This window comes from Haemaphysalis longicornis, unplaced genomic scaffold (genome assembly GCF_048455015.1).
Source record: "Haemaphysalis longicornis isolate Haplotype H1 unplaced genomic scaffold, Haemaphysalis longicornis Haplotype H1 scaffold_11, whole genome shotgun sequence".
Classification (NCBI taxonomy): domain Eukaryota; kingdom Metazoa; phylum Arthropoda; class Arachnida; order Ixodida; family Ixodidae; genus Haemaphysalis; species Haemaphysalis longicornis.
The window spans coordinates 11,984,214-11,997,899 of record NW_027526214.1 but is presented as its reverse complement, the minus strand read 5'-3'; the positions used below and the strand labels follow the sequence as shown (position 1 = coordinate 11,997,899).

The window sequence follows — 13,686 nt, the reverse complement described above, 5'->3', positions numbered from 1 at the left end:
GCTAAAAAAGCTGGGCCAGCACGAAGCTGTAACCATCTACGTGGTGCGCAAACTGATGGGAGAATATTTTCCATAGAAAAAAATGAACAGGCATAACACTAGCCTGAGAAATGCATCAGAAATTTTCACCGAGGAAAGACACGTAAACTTGCCATAAGGTTTATTGATGCAAAACGACGCTGACTTAAACGTATAGATAAGGTAACACTCACGAACCTCGTTATAATGATGTCTTTTAAAACTCCATTAAACAATTGTGGCCTTTAGTTGTTCAAAAAAATGAAAAGTAGTGTTAACATGCTCTGATACAGGCAAAAAAGGGAAGGTTTTTGCATGACAGCGGTGATTGTTAAACCTCAAACAAAAGGGTGTTTCAGTCTGGCGGATGTATTGTTTGCCGCAGAGGGTGCACTCCAGCAGGTATAAGACGTTGGCGGAATCACAGTTAAAGTTTCAGTTTACATTATCATAATACTTGGAAACTGTGGTAGCGGCGCGATGTATGGTGGTCATTTGTGGGCAAAGCTTACCCCGTGTTTTTATTACAGGGCATGCAACCAGTAGTCTTTGGTCGGCTTATGCTGGATTTGGTGAGAACGTCGCTGATATTTTTGCTGCGTCTATAAACAACGCGTTGCGGCTCAAGAATATTTTTTATTAGGTGTTCAGTCTGAGCAAGGATATTGTGATATTTTCTTAGTACGGATGCAACCTTTGGAGAAGAGGCCAAATGTGCCAAGACGAGGTATTTGCGGAATGGGTTTTGGAGCTTTTTTCTGGAGAATTTCAGCGTAGTTCAACTGGTTAGCTCGTGTAATCGCATCATCGGTCACCTGCTCTGGGTATCTTTTATTCAAGAACGCGGTTTTGTGTTCTCTGCAGTAGAATCAAAATCCGCAAGGCTTGTGCTAATTCGACTAAAACGGTGAGATTGGATGTAATGTACCACTGTCTTGCAGTTCCTGACATGGAGGCTGTGAAAAAGCAAATACTGGAGCCTGTCCGTAGGTCTCCTATCGACATTAGCCTGAAGCCTGCCATGAGAAACTGCGACTGTCTCTACCAGAATATTTATGCTGTTCTTAGAGTAGGAATGATATGGGGAGATAGTAGGATGCGCCACGTTAAAAGCCTCGAAGGGCGCAAGAAGTTCAATTTCACCGTGCTGCCATATCAGGAATATATCATCTATATACCCTTTGTAGTACAGTGGCTTTAAATTTTAGGTAGTGAAGAAGATTGACTCTAAACATCCCATAAAAATATTCGCGTACTGGGCCCGATATTGGTACCCATTAATGTTCCTCCGACTTGCATCTAATTGACAACATCAAACTCAAAAAAATTAAGCTCAAGGATAAGGTGAAGGAAAGTATCAAGGGTGAGAGAATCGATAGGTTTGTCACCCACCAAATGCTCATACGCACATAATAAAGCGGCGATCCCTTCGGCATTCATAATGTTAGTGTAGAGCCACACGAACATTTAGGGTAGCAAGTAAACATTTCTTAGAAATTTCAATCTTTATGATATCCGAGACGAAATCATTTTTATCCTTATTGAAGGATGGAAATCTGGGGAGAGTGTCGCGAATTAGAGAGTCGATATAGCGCGACATGTTCTCGGTGACAGTATCACAGCAAGAAACAATGTGGCGACATGGGTTGTTATTTGTATTAACTGGAGAAGGTATAATATGCCGGGTACTGGGCTTTTACGGATAAGAGAATGATGAGTTGTTTCAGTTTTTTCGTGATTTTCAACAAGCTCAATAAGTTTATCTTTGACAATTAGCTTATGGTCATTACTGGGATCACTAGAAAGTACTTTGTAGAATGTATATTCTAATATTCGTCTTTAAGCGTCTTTGACACAGCTTTGTTGGGAATCACGATGGCACCTCCTTTGTAGGCTGGTGTGATTACTATTTCGGGGCAACCTAAGATTTCCAGCAGGGCTTTCGTTTCTTTGTTTGTGATGTTACGGCGGAAAGAGATTTGCTTTTCTTATGCTGCTCGTAAATTGCGATGAACGGGTTTAATATACACGCTGAACCATGTATCGCCCTGAGTAGGAGGAGTCCAGTGCTTATAGCTAGGTAATGCAGTTCAGGTTTCGTCGGTTGCAGGATGGTCATGGAAGTTCTCTCGCAGACTCATATTCCTGGCGAAGATATCGAAGTGCCTAAAAGGTTGAAATTCGTCGAAACCGCCCAGTGCCGGCCAAAAATACAGACCTTTTTACACGGCTCTCATGGAATCTGGTGAAAGGGTAATACTAGAGAGGTTCATAATATTTCCAGTGAGGTTTTTGTTAGCGTTGACAGCCTAGGGAGAGCTGACGGAGGGGATAAAAATTTGTGTTTGCGTTTGCAGAGCGACTAGCACCAGAGCTAATTTGAGCTGGTGGATGGTCAGTATTTGGAACGTTTTCACATTAAAGGGGGATTTTTATATGCATTTCAAGATTATGATCAGCCAGGCGTAGCGGGACTAACTTTTGTTGTACGGTTGTAGTCATTGCTAGGAATATTATCTCGGAAAAATTTACGTGCTTTTGTTTTTGATATGGCGGATCCCCGTTTTATTCGTAGCTGCCTAGAAGGCCTGATTCGTCTTTTTTAGCTCTTTACGGGACATTTCCTCTTCCCGGCGGAGGAAATGGGAGATATTGTAGTAGTGATTTAAAATATATGCGTTCATTGTAAGGATGCGTTGTCTAGTACCTGTTTCCAATTCCTCATGTCGGATGGGGCGAGTTCGGCAGTAGCATTTCTCAGCAAAACCCTAAAACCCATGGGAGCTACCAAGGCAGATAAATACTGTGAAAGTGCTTAAATGTGCAATTGAGAACGTATGCGTTTTTAGCTGAGCGGCAGGGACCTTAAACCCACAGTCCCCGGACGCCCGCCGCAGCCTGCCACTCATACGTGCTACTGAGGCAACGGCGACGGAGCACCGATGCATCGCCTTTAGCCCAACCCGAGAGAGCACTCCCCCAGAGCATGGCGCGCCCGCCCCCCGGATCGACAGCGGCCGCCGGAGCGCCAATCCGATGCGAGCCACTAAAAAACGCCAGCAGCGAATCAGCACTGCCTTCGGACGTCACAAAGCCAGCCTATACCCCGTACAACCTCCGCAAGAAAGTGTCTTCTACGCCGACAAACCAACTAGCACTAAGAAAACCCGGTAATGCAGCTTCATACCCAGTGTCAAACGGTTTTCAGATTAAGAAAGTTTACTGAAAACTCATACGTTTTGATTTTAAAGTTTCTGCCCTTTCACAGTATTTGTATACCGCGGTAGCTCCCGTGGGTATAAGGTTAGGCTGACACCTGCAACTGCCGAACTCTCCCCATCTGACATGAGGAAGGGGCAACAGGTACTATACAACGCATCCTTTCAATTAATGAATATAATTCTGAATCACTACGAAACTATGTCCCATTCCCTGCGCCAGGAAGTATAAATTCTTAGAAAAGAGCTAAGAGAAACAAATTCAGGCCTTTACGCAGCAACAAATTAAAAAGGCATCCACGACATCAAAAACAAAAGCGCGTAAATTTTCCCGAAATAATATTTCTAGCAATAACTACAACCACACAACTTAAGTTAGCCCACCTACTTCTGGCTGTTCGTAATCTTCAACTTCATATAAAAATCGCCACTTTAACGCAATAAACGCGCAAAATACTGCCCATCCACCAGCTCACATTAGCGCCGGTACTAATCAGTCTGTCAACACAAACGCAAATTTTTATCCCCCTTCAGTCAACTCTTTCCGGGCTATCACCGCAAAAAATGTCACTGGAAATGTGATGAACCACTTTAGTATTACCCTATCAAAGATCAGAAGAGCGCCCCCGCGAAGGTCGGAATTTTGCCCGGCAACGGTCGGTGTCGACAAATTTCAACTTTTCAAGGACTTACATAACTTCGCCAGAAATATGAGACTTCGATTGTACCTAACGACCACCTTTACCCGACGAAGACCGAACTGCACTGCCTAGACATAAGCACTGGATCCTTCCAACGCAGCGAGATACATGCCTCGACATGTACATAAAGCCGTTGATCGCGATGCATGAGCAGCATACCCAAATCACTTCTTTTTCCGCCCTAACGTCACAAACAAGGAACGAAAGCCCAAGGAAAATCTCGAAGGTTGCCCCGAAATAGTGCTCAATCCGGCCAATAAAGGAGGCGCCGTCTTGATAACCGACAAAGCTGACTATGTCAACGAGGCTCATAGGCAACAATCAGAATATACGTTCTACAAAGTACTTTCTAGTGATCCTAGACATGATTATAAGCTAATTAACTGAAACAACTTCTCGTTCTCTTATCTCTTTAGGCCCAGTAGCCGGTACATTCTACCTTCTCCCGCATATTCATAAAAATAACAACCCAGGTCGCCCCATTGGTGCTTGGAATGGTACTGTCACAACGATTGTCGCACTATGTCTACTCCCTTATTCGCGACATTCCAACCAGCTTTCCGTCCACCATTAGGGATACAAATGATTTGCACTTGGATATATTTAAGATTAAAATTCCTAACAACTGTTTACTGGATATCGTCTCGCTATACACTAACATTCCGCATTCGGATAGTATCGCCGATGTGTCAAGTGAGTAGGTGCGGTGGGCAGGTGGCAAATCTATCGATTCTCTCACCCTTGAAACTTTCCTTTACCTTATCTTTGAGCTTAACAATTTTGAGTCCGATGGGAGTAATTACGTGCAAATCAGCAGAACGTCAATGGGAACCAAAGTTGGTATCAAAAACACGAATATCTTTATGGGAAATCTAGAGTCAAACTACTTCGCAACACAAAATTTGAAGCTACTGTAGAAGATATATTCATGATATGGCAGCACGGTGAATTGGACCTTCTAGCGTTTATTGAGGCATTTAACCTGGCGCATCGTACTATCTCCCTCTCTCGTTCCTACTCTGCGCACAGCATACATTTCCTTTAGTTTGCAGTCACAGTTTCAGAAGCAAACATCGGACTAAACTCTATAGGAAACCTACGGGAGGCGCCAGTGTTTGCGCTTTCACAGCAGCCATGTCAGGCACTAGAATACTGCGATACATTATAGCCAATCTCACCATTTTAGTCCAATCTGCAGAAGCCAAGCTGTTTTGATTCTAACTGCAGAGAAAGTAAAACTGCGTTCTTGAAAAGAAACTGCCCAGAGCACGTGATCGATGACACGATTACACGAGCTAACCAGTTGAACTGCAGCGAAATTTCCCAGATAATAGTTCCAAATCCCAATCGACAAACAAACCTTGTTTTGACACATTTGGCCTCTTCTCCAAAGGTTGCATGCGTACTAAGAAAATATCACAATATCCTTGCTCAGACTGAACACCAAATAAGAAATATTCTTCAGCCGCAGCGCGTTGTTTATAGACGCAGCAAGAATATCAGTGACGTTCTCACCAAATCCAGCATAAGCCGACCACAGACTACTGGTTGCATGCCCTGTAACAAACCCCGGGGTGAGGTTTGCCCACAAATGACCACCATGCAGCGCACCGTCACCACAGTTTTAAATTAATATGATAATGTAAACGGAAACTTTAACTGTGATTCTGCCAACGTCGTATACCTGCTGGAATGCACCCTCTGCGGCAAACAATACATCGGGCAGCCTGAAACTCCCTTTGTTTGAGGTTTAACAATGTTTAAGGTTTAAACAAGGTTTAAGCCTTCGGGATTTTTATTCTAGTGCAGAGAACTTAAAACCGCGTTCTTGAATAAAAAATACCCAGAGCAGGTGACCGATGGTGGAGAATACACGAGCTAACCAGTTGAACCACGCTGAAATTCTCCGGAAAAAAGCTCCAAAACCCATTCCGCAAATACACCTCGTTTTGACACATTTGGCCTCTTCTCGAAAAGTTGCATCCGTACTAAGAAAATATCACAATATCTTTGCTCGGACTGAACACCTAAAAATAACAATTCCGGGGCAGCCACGGGTTTTTAGAGACGGAGCAAAATATGGGCGACGTTCTCACCAAATCCAGTATCAGCCGACCACACACTACTGGTTGCATGCCCTGCAACAAACCACGGTGAAATGCTGGCCCACAATTGACCACAACACAGCGCGCAGCTAGCCCAGCTTCAAACTATAAAAATATAGTGAAAGGGAACTTCAAATATTATTCCGGCAACGTTGTGTACCTTCTGGAATGCACCCTCTACCGCAAACCGTATATCGGCCAGACTCAACCCCTTTCGTTCGAGTTTTACAATCACCGCTCTCATGCAAATACCAGCCATTTTTTTGCCTCTCTCAAAGCAGGTTAACACTCCTGGTGATTCTTTTGAACATCTCAAGTACGCAATTCTTGAATGACGTTTTAAAACGGATCACGATGGTGAAGTTCGTGAGTCTAACCTCATCTATAGGTTAAGTCGGCGTTGTTTGGCATCATTGAAAGTTATGGGAAAATTGACGCGTGTTTACTAAGAAAAAATTTCGGGGGCACTTCTCAGGCTACTATTTGGCCTGTTCATTTATTTCCCTCGACAATATTCTCCCATGAGTTCGCGCCCCCCATAGATTGGGGACAAGTTCGTGCTATCAGCACATTTTTATCACAATGGCTTCAATAAACCTAATCTGACCAGCAAGTCTGGACAATATGTTCTGGGTAGAAGGATGAATGTACCATTGTTAGCTTTGATACTCTCACCTTGTAATCAATTTGTACACGCGAGCGTGTGTGCTTGCAACCTCTCCCCTTAGCTTTTTGTTTTGCTCGTTTCTAAAATTCGTTACTGACCGCCTCGGCGTTCCCTGAACTGGTATCATGTGCCAGAACAGATGTGTATCTCCCGCTGCCGCGTCATACGCGTTAACCTGCGTTCGGTTATCGTTCTTTTTATGACTTGTTTGACTGTGTCTTTTTTTTTTACTTTCCTATTTTCCTGCTCTTTGTATACAAATGTACACTCATTTCATGTCGAAACTTCCTGTGTTACTTCTTTTGGGGCGACCCTTGCCTCCCGCCAACAAAAGTCAAGTTGTTCTCTTATGTGTCAATCACCTGACCCTGATTCTTACAACGGGTGTGTATGGGAAGATGTTCGCCTTTTGAGAGCACGGACATATCTTCTTCAGACCTTCCTTCAGCTTGACATTGATTTTTTGCCGATGTCAAACATGTGCATAGGGATATCTTCTTTTGTCCCGTTTTTTCCCCCTGTTGCACTGGGGAAAAGGAGGAATTACATTGTTATTTCTTTTCTTTTCTCTTTTAGTCATGTTCGTAAGGCGTGCCGGTTGGTTCTTGTTATCCTTTAATTTATTTTTCCCTCTTCCCCTTCTCTCCTTCTTTTCCTGACCACCAATCATTAGCCCGTTGTACAAACTCCCCCTTCCGTCGCCCTGCGTCGTCCTTGCTACATTTTCAGTATATAAATAACCCTAACCCACCTTATTCTGTACTCTGAGGGAAGTCCTCTTCCTGAAACGTCAGTAACCTTTTGTATTTATTTTTTATCGTTTTTCTCGTGTGCCCCCGTCTCTACTTGTATATATGCATATATATATATATATATAGTGTAAGTAAAGAGTCGGATACACAGCAAGAACAATAACAAACAATGTTTACTTACGTAGCGGCAACGGGACTTGCCTTCATCAGAGTAAAGTTACATGATTTTGCTGTCGCAAACATTTTGAACACGTTTCTTATATAGGTTTGCATAAAACTGTGAGAAGGAGCGGAAAATGTTTCGGAAATGGAGAGTGTGCATACAGTCAGGCTACGCCTGTCTTACAACATCAACAAACAAACAAAAAAGGGGGGGGGGAGCGAGAGAGAGAAAAAGGGGTCGTGTTAACAATGCAGCGTTCAAGGTTGCACCATGACGGGTCAAGGTATGCCGCGCGGGCTGCAAGTTCAGACAATGGGGGAAACTGGACAACGGCGGTTTGAAAAGAAAGGGAAGAGTATACAATAAGGTATTCAGTGGCTGGGGAGACTGGTTCCGGGGGAAGCGAAGATGGGTGTGCCCCCCGCGGATGAAGAGAATAGATAGGGGGCACAAAAGAGCATTTCACAGAAGCCAGCAATTGAACAGGAAATAGGTAGGGTCACAAAAGGTTAAACATGAATAGATCACAAAAAGTTAAACATTCTTAAGTGGTGGTGGGAACGAGGTCTCCTTCCCCAGGACAAATGGCATTGTTGAGCCGCATTAGGCTAATAAAGCTGCTGTATTAGGAGAGTTTCTGCGAATTCTGATGGCAAACTCGAGGGTAGGAATAATGAACATAGTTATAAAAATTATGAAACCGCTGATTTTATTCGATGGATAAGCACGTTAGTTTTCCGTAACTTTCATTAATTCCAAGTGTGGCTGACCCAAACTTATAAATGAGATAAGATTCCCGAACCTCGCGGTCGTGGTGCGTTTTGAAGGCGGATTCTAAAATCATTGCTTTAAGATGTTCAAATGCATGCCCGGGACTGTTCACATGTCTTGACAGGGGCAAATAAGGGCAGCTTTTTGCATGAGAGCGGTGATTATTGGACCGCATTCCGAAGGGCGTTTCAGTTTGGCCGATATATTGTTGCCTACAAACAGTGCACTCTAGAAGATATACGACATTAGCGGAGTCACGGTTAAAGTTACCTTTTATATTTACGTAGTAGTCTGAAGCCGTGCTGGTGGCGCGCTGTGTAGTGGTCACGTGTGGGCATACTTTACATCGGGGTTTATTGCAGGGCATGCAGCCAGTAGTTGCCGGTTGGTTGATACGAGAGTTGGTAAGAAAGTCACCTAAATTCTTATTACGCCGGTAGACAACGCTTGGTGGTTCGGGGAATGTGCTTTTTAAGCGGTCACTTTGCATTAGGATATTGTGATGTTTTTTTAGCACGGTTGAAACTCTTGGAGCGGAGGATGAGTGGGTTAAAACTAAGTTAGTTGGCGGGTTCCCGTTCGGGGCTTTTTTCTTACAGATTTCATTACGGTCTAATTGGTTGGCTCGCACAATAGCGTCGTCGATAACTTTTTCCGGGTATTTTTTATTCAGGAGGGCGGTCTTGAGTTCTCGACAGTTTGAGTCAAAGTCGGCTTGGTTTGAGCAAATTCTCCTAAATCGGTGGGCTTGGCTGTAAGGTATTGCTGTCTTGCAGTGTCTGACATGGCTACTTCGGAAGTGCAAATACTGCCGCGTGTCTGTCGGTTTTCTATACAGTTTAGTTTGAAGCCGACCTTGGAAGGTAGTAACGGTGACGTCCAGAAAGTTTACACTGTGTTCCGAACAGGAATGAGCAAGGGAAATACTAGGATGGGCTAGGTTAAATGCCTCAATGAACGTGAGGAGCTCCGCCTCACCGTGTTGCCAGATCATGAATGTGTCATCAATATACCTTTTATAGTACATTGGCTTTAAATTTTGGGTGTCAAGAAAGTTTGATTCGAGGTGAGCCATAAAGATATTAGCGTAGTTAGGTCCGATTCGAGTTCCCACTGACGTTCCGCTGACTTGCACGTAATGAACTCCGTCGAACTCAAAATTGTTAAGTTCAAGAATAAGCCTAAGGAATGTTTGGAGAGCAGAAGAATGGATAGGTTTGTCGCACGATGACTGCTCATACGCAAGGGATACAGCGGCGATGCCATCTTCATGGGGGATGTTAGTATACAGTGACGCAACATCAAGGGTGACTAGAAGGCAGTTATCAGGAATTTCAATCTTTGAGATGTCTGAGAGAAAGTCATTGGTATCCTTAATGAAGGAGGGAAAGCTGGGCGGAATGTCGCAAATGAGATTATCCACATAGCGCGAGAGGTTTTCGTTAAATGTGCCAATGCCAGAAACAATGGGGCGCCCTGGGTTGTTCACCTTGTGAATCTTTGGGAGGAGATAGAATTTACCGGCTACTGGGCTTAAGGGGATCAGGGAACGAGCCGTGGTTTCATTTATTGTTTTATTTTTAATAAGCTCAGCAAGTTCATCTTTGACAATTTTCTTATAATCTTGAGTGGGATCATTGGGTAGTGCTTTATAGAACGTCGATACTGATAGTTGCTTATTGGCCTCGTTAACATAGTCGGTTTTGTCAAGGATTACGATTGCGCCTCCCTTGTCGGCAGGTTTAATAATTATCTCGGGAAAGCTTGCGAGTTCCTCTAGGGCTTTCTTTTCGTTGGTAGTCATGTTGTGGTGGAAAGAAATTTGTGTTTGGTATGCTTTTCGCACATCGCGTTGGACAGCTTTGATGTACATGTCGAGGCTACTATCACGCTGTGTGGGAGGGGTCCAGTGCTTATAGCTAGGTAGGGTTCTGCGGGCTTCTTCCATCGAGGGGTGATCGTAGAAGTATTCTCGTAGCCTCATGTTTCTGGCGAAGTTATCTAGGTCCTTAAAAAGTTGAAATTCATCAAAACCACCAGAAGCCGGACCAAAGTTTAGGCCATTTGACAAGACGTTCATCTGAGCTGGGGAGAGGGTTATACTTGAAAGGTTCATTACATTCCCGGTAAGGTTTTCTTTTGTTACGGTAGGCGAGGGAAAAATATTAGTACAGGAGTTTAACAGAACTGTTTGGGGTGCAGTAGTCGAAGCATTTATTACAGTCGTAGTGACATTATCGGCCGTATTGTCAGATTTGGGGCAGTTACTAGTGCCGGAGCTTGTTAGGCTCTTACGCATGTGGCCAGTGTCAAGACATGTGAACAGTCCCGGGCATGCATTTGAACATCTTAAAGCAACGATTTTAGAATCCGCCTTCAAAACGCACCACGACCGCGAGGTTCGGGAATCTTATCTCATTTATAAGTTTGGGTGAGCCACACTTGAAATTATTGAAAGTTACGGAAAACTAATGTGCTTATCCCTCTAATAAAAATGGGGGCTTCATGATTTTTCTAACTATGTTCATTATTCCTACCCTGGAGTTTCCCATCAGAATTCGCAGAAACTCTGCTAATACAGCAGCTTTATTAGCCTAATGCGGCTCAACAATGCCATTCGTCCTGGGGAAAAAGGCCTCGTTCCCACCACCACTTAATAATGTTTAACTCCTTGTGATCTATTCATGTTTAACCTTTTGTGACCCTACCTATTTCCTGTTCAATTGCTGGCTTCTGTGAAATGCTCTTTTGTGCCCCCTATCTATTCTCTTCATCCGCGGGAGGCACACCCATCTTCGCTTCCCCCGGAACCAGTCTCCCCAGCCACTGAATACCTTATTGTATACTCTTCCCTTTCTTTTCAAACCGCCGTTGTCCAGTTTCCCCCATTGTCTGAACTTGCAGCCCGCGCGGCATACGTTGACCCGTCATGGTGCAACCTTCAACGCTGCATTGTTAACATGACCCCTTTTTCTCTCTCTCGGTCCCCCCCCCCTTTTTTTGTTTGTTTGTTGATGTTGTAACACAGGCGTAGCCTGACTGTATGCACACTCCATTTCCGAAACATTTTCCGCTCCTTCTCACAGTTTTATGCAAACCTATATAAGAAACGTGTTCAAAATGTTTGCGACAGCAAAATCATGTAACTTTACTCTGATGAAGGCAAGTCCCGTTGCCGCTACGTAAGTAAACATTGTTTGTTATTGTTCTTGCTGTGTATCCGACTCTTTACTTACACTATTTCTGCGCGCTTTGTGAGTTTATCTTTCTCTAGATTTATATATATATATATATATATATATATATATATATATATATATATATATATATGTATATATATATATATATATATATATAGATAAATATATATATATATATATATATATATATATATATAAATATATATGTATGTATATATATATATATTTATATATATAAGAAATGAGGGGCTCGTTAGAAATACTAGCCGTCTACAATGCCAAAGAAGGCATAGGGGAATGGTTAAACTATTTTTTTACTGTTAGTGACGTTACATTTTTTTTATTAATTACGTGAGAAAGAAAGAAAGAAAAACACGCGACCAGAGTGGGGACCGAACCGATGCCTCTCGAATAAATCTCGCATGCCTTACCAATTCGGCTATCTGGGCGATTGTGTTCTCCTTCACTTTCTGGGGTATTTAAGTTTACTACAACTGTATCTGACGCTTGAAGGTCGTAGCCAGCGCCACTCAGACTACACGGGGAGAAGTGAACCTTCTTTTCAATCCCCATTGCGTGAGTCGAACGTCTACAGCCTGTCATAAGCGGGTAACTGGCGGGAAACCCTCTAATGCTACCTTGGCACTAAGGCTGCAAGACCCGAGGACCTGGCTAACCTTTCGCACGATAATATCGTTTTTGAAATGAGGCGCTCGTTAGGAAATACAGAAAGAAATGCGGGCAGTCTACAGTGCAAAGAAGTCAAATCGTAATGGTTAGACTGTTTTTTTACCGTAAGTGACGTTACATTATTTTTTAATTATTCCGTCAGAAAGAAAGAAAAACACGCGCCGAGTGAGGACCGAACCCACGTCTTTCGAATAGATCTCGAATGACTTACCAATTCGGCTGTCTGGGTGACTGTGTTCTCCTTCACTTTCTGGTGTTCTTATATTTACTCCAACTGTATCTAACACTTGAGGGTGGTAGCCAGCACCACTCAGACTACACGAAAGGAAGGGGACCTTCTTTTCAATCTGCGGGGCATGACTCGAATGTCTACAGCCTGTCATAAGCGGGTAACGGTAAAAAAATAGTCTAACCACTTCCCGATGCCTTCTTTGGCATTGTAGACTGCCGGCCTTTCTTTCTGTATTTCCTAACGTGCCCCTCATTTCCAAAACTGTATTATCGTGCAAAAGCTTAGCGAGGGCCTCGGTTCTGGCAGCCTTGATGCCAAGGTAGCATAAGAGGGTTTCCCGCCATTTACCCGCTTATGACAGGGTGTAGACGTTCGAGTCACATCCCGGGGATTGAAAAGAAGATCCCCTCCTCCCCGTGTAGTCTGAGTGGCGCTGGCTACCACCCTCAAGCGTCAGATGCAGTTTTAGTAAATATATATTCCCCAGAGAGTGAAGGAGAACACAGTCGCCCAGATAGCCGAACTGGATGTATTTGTTCGAGATAAAGAGTTTGGAAACTAAGAAACTGAAGAAAAAATGTCCACCACGTGGGATCCGAACCCACGACCTCCAGAATACTGGTCTGGTGCGATAACCACTACGCTACCGGTGGGGCTACCGGTGGGCCTCCACTTTCTGGGGTATTAATGTTCAGGTGTTTTTATTTCCTGTGCTTGGGGGTGGTAGATATCGCCACTCGGACTACTCGGGGTGAAGGGGACCTTCTTTTTACCCCGAGGCCGTGACTCGAGCGTCTACATCATGTCGATAGTGGTCGACCAGCGTTGAACTCTCTTAAGCTTCGTATGCCACCAAGACTGTCAGACGAGAGGCCCTCGCTATGCATGTAGTGAATCAGAATAGGAAAAATGAGGGGCTCGTTGAAATAAGACAGAAATAAGAATTGGGAGCCAAGAAAACCTCGGAAAGCAAAAGGGATTATGTAGTTTGTCGAGATAAAGAATTTGAAAAATAAGAAAGTGGAGAAATAATGTCCGCCAGGTGGGATCCGAACCCACGGCCTCCAGAATACCGGTCTGGTGCGATAACCACTACGCTACCGGCGAGGCTACTTTAGCCTCCACTTTCTGGGGTATTTATGTTGAGGTGTTTTTTTTTATTTCTGCGC

General features: G+C 43.8%; 1 non-coding gene across 1 annotated transcript; it reads right to left on the bottom strand.

Annotated features, from left to right (window-relative positions):
• Nucleotides 1-13,097: 13,097 nt before the first annotated feature.
• Trnat-agu (transfer RNA threonine (anticodon AGU)) lies at nt 13,098-13,170 on the bottom strand. The gene has a single exon. It is a non-coding gene; the product is annotated as a tRNA-Thr (tRNA).
• Between the last annotated feature and the right edge of the window lie 516 nt (nt 13,171-13,686).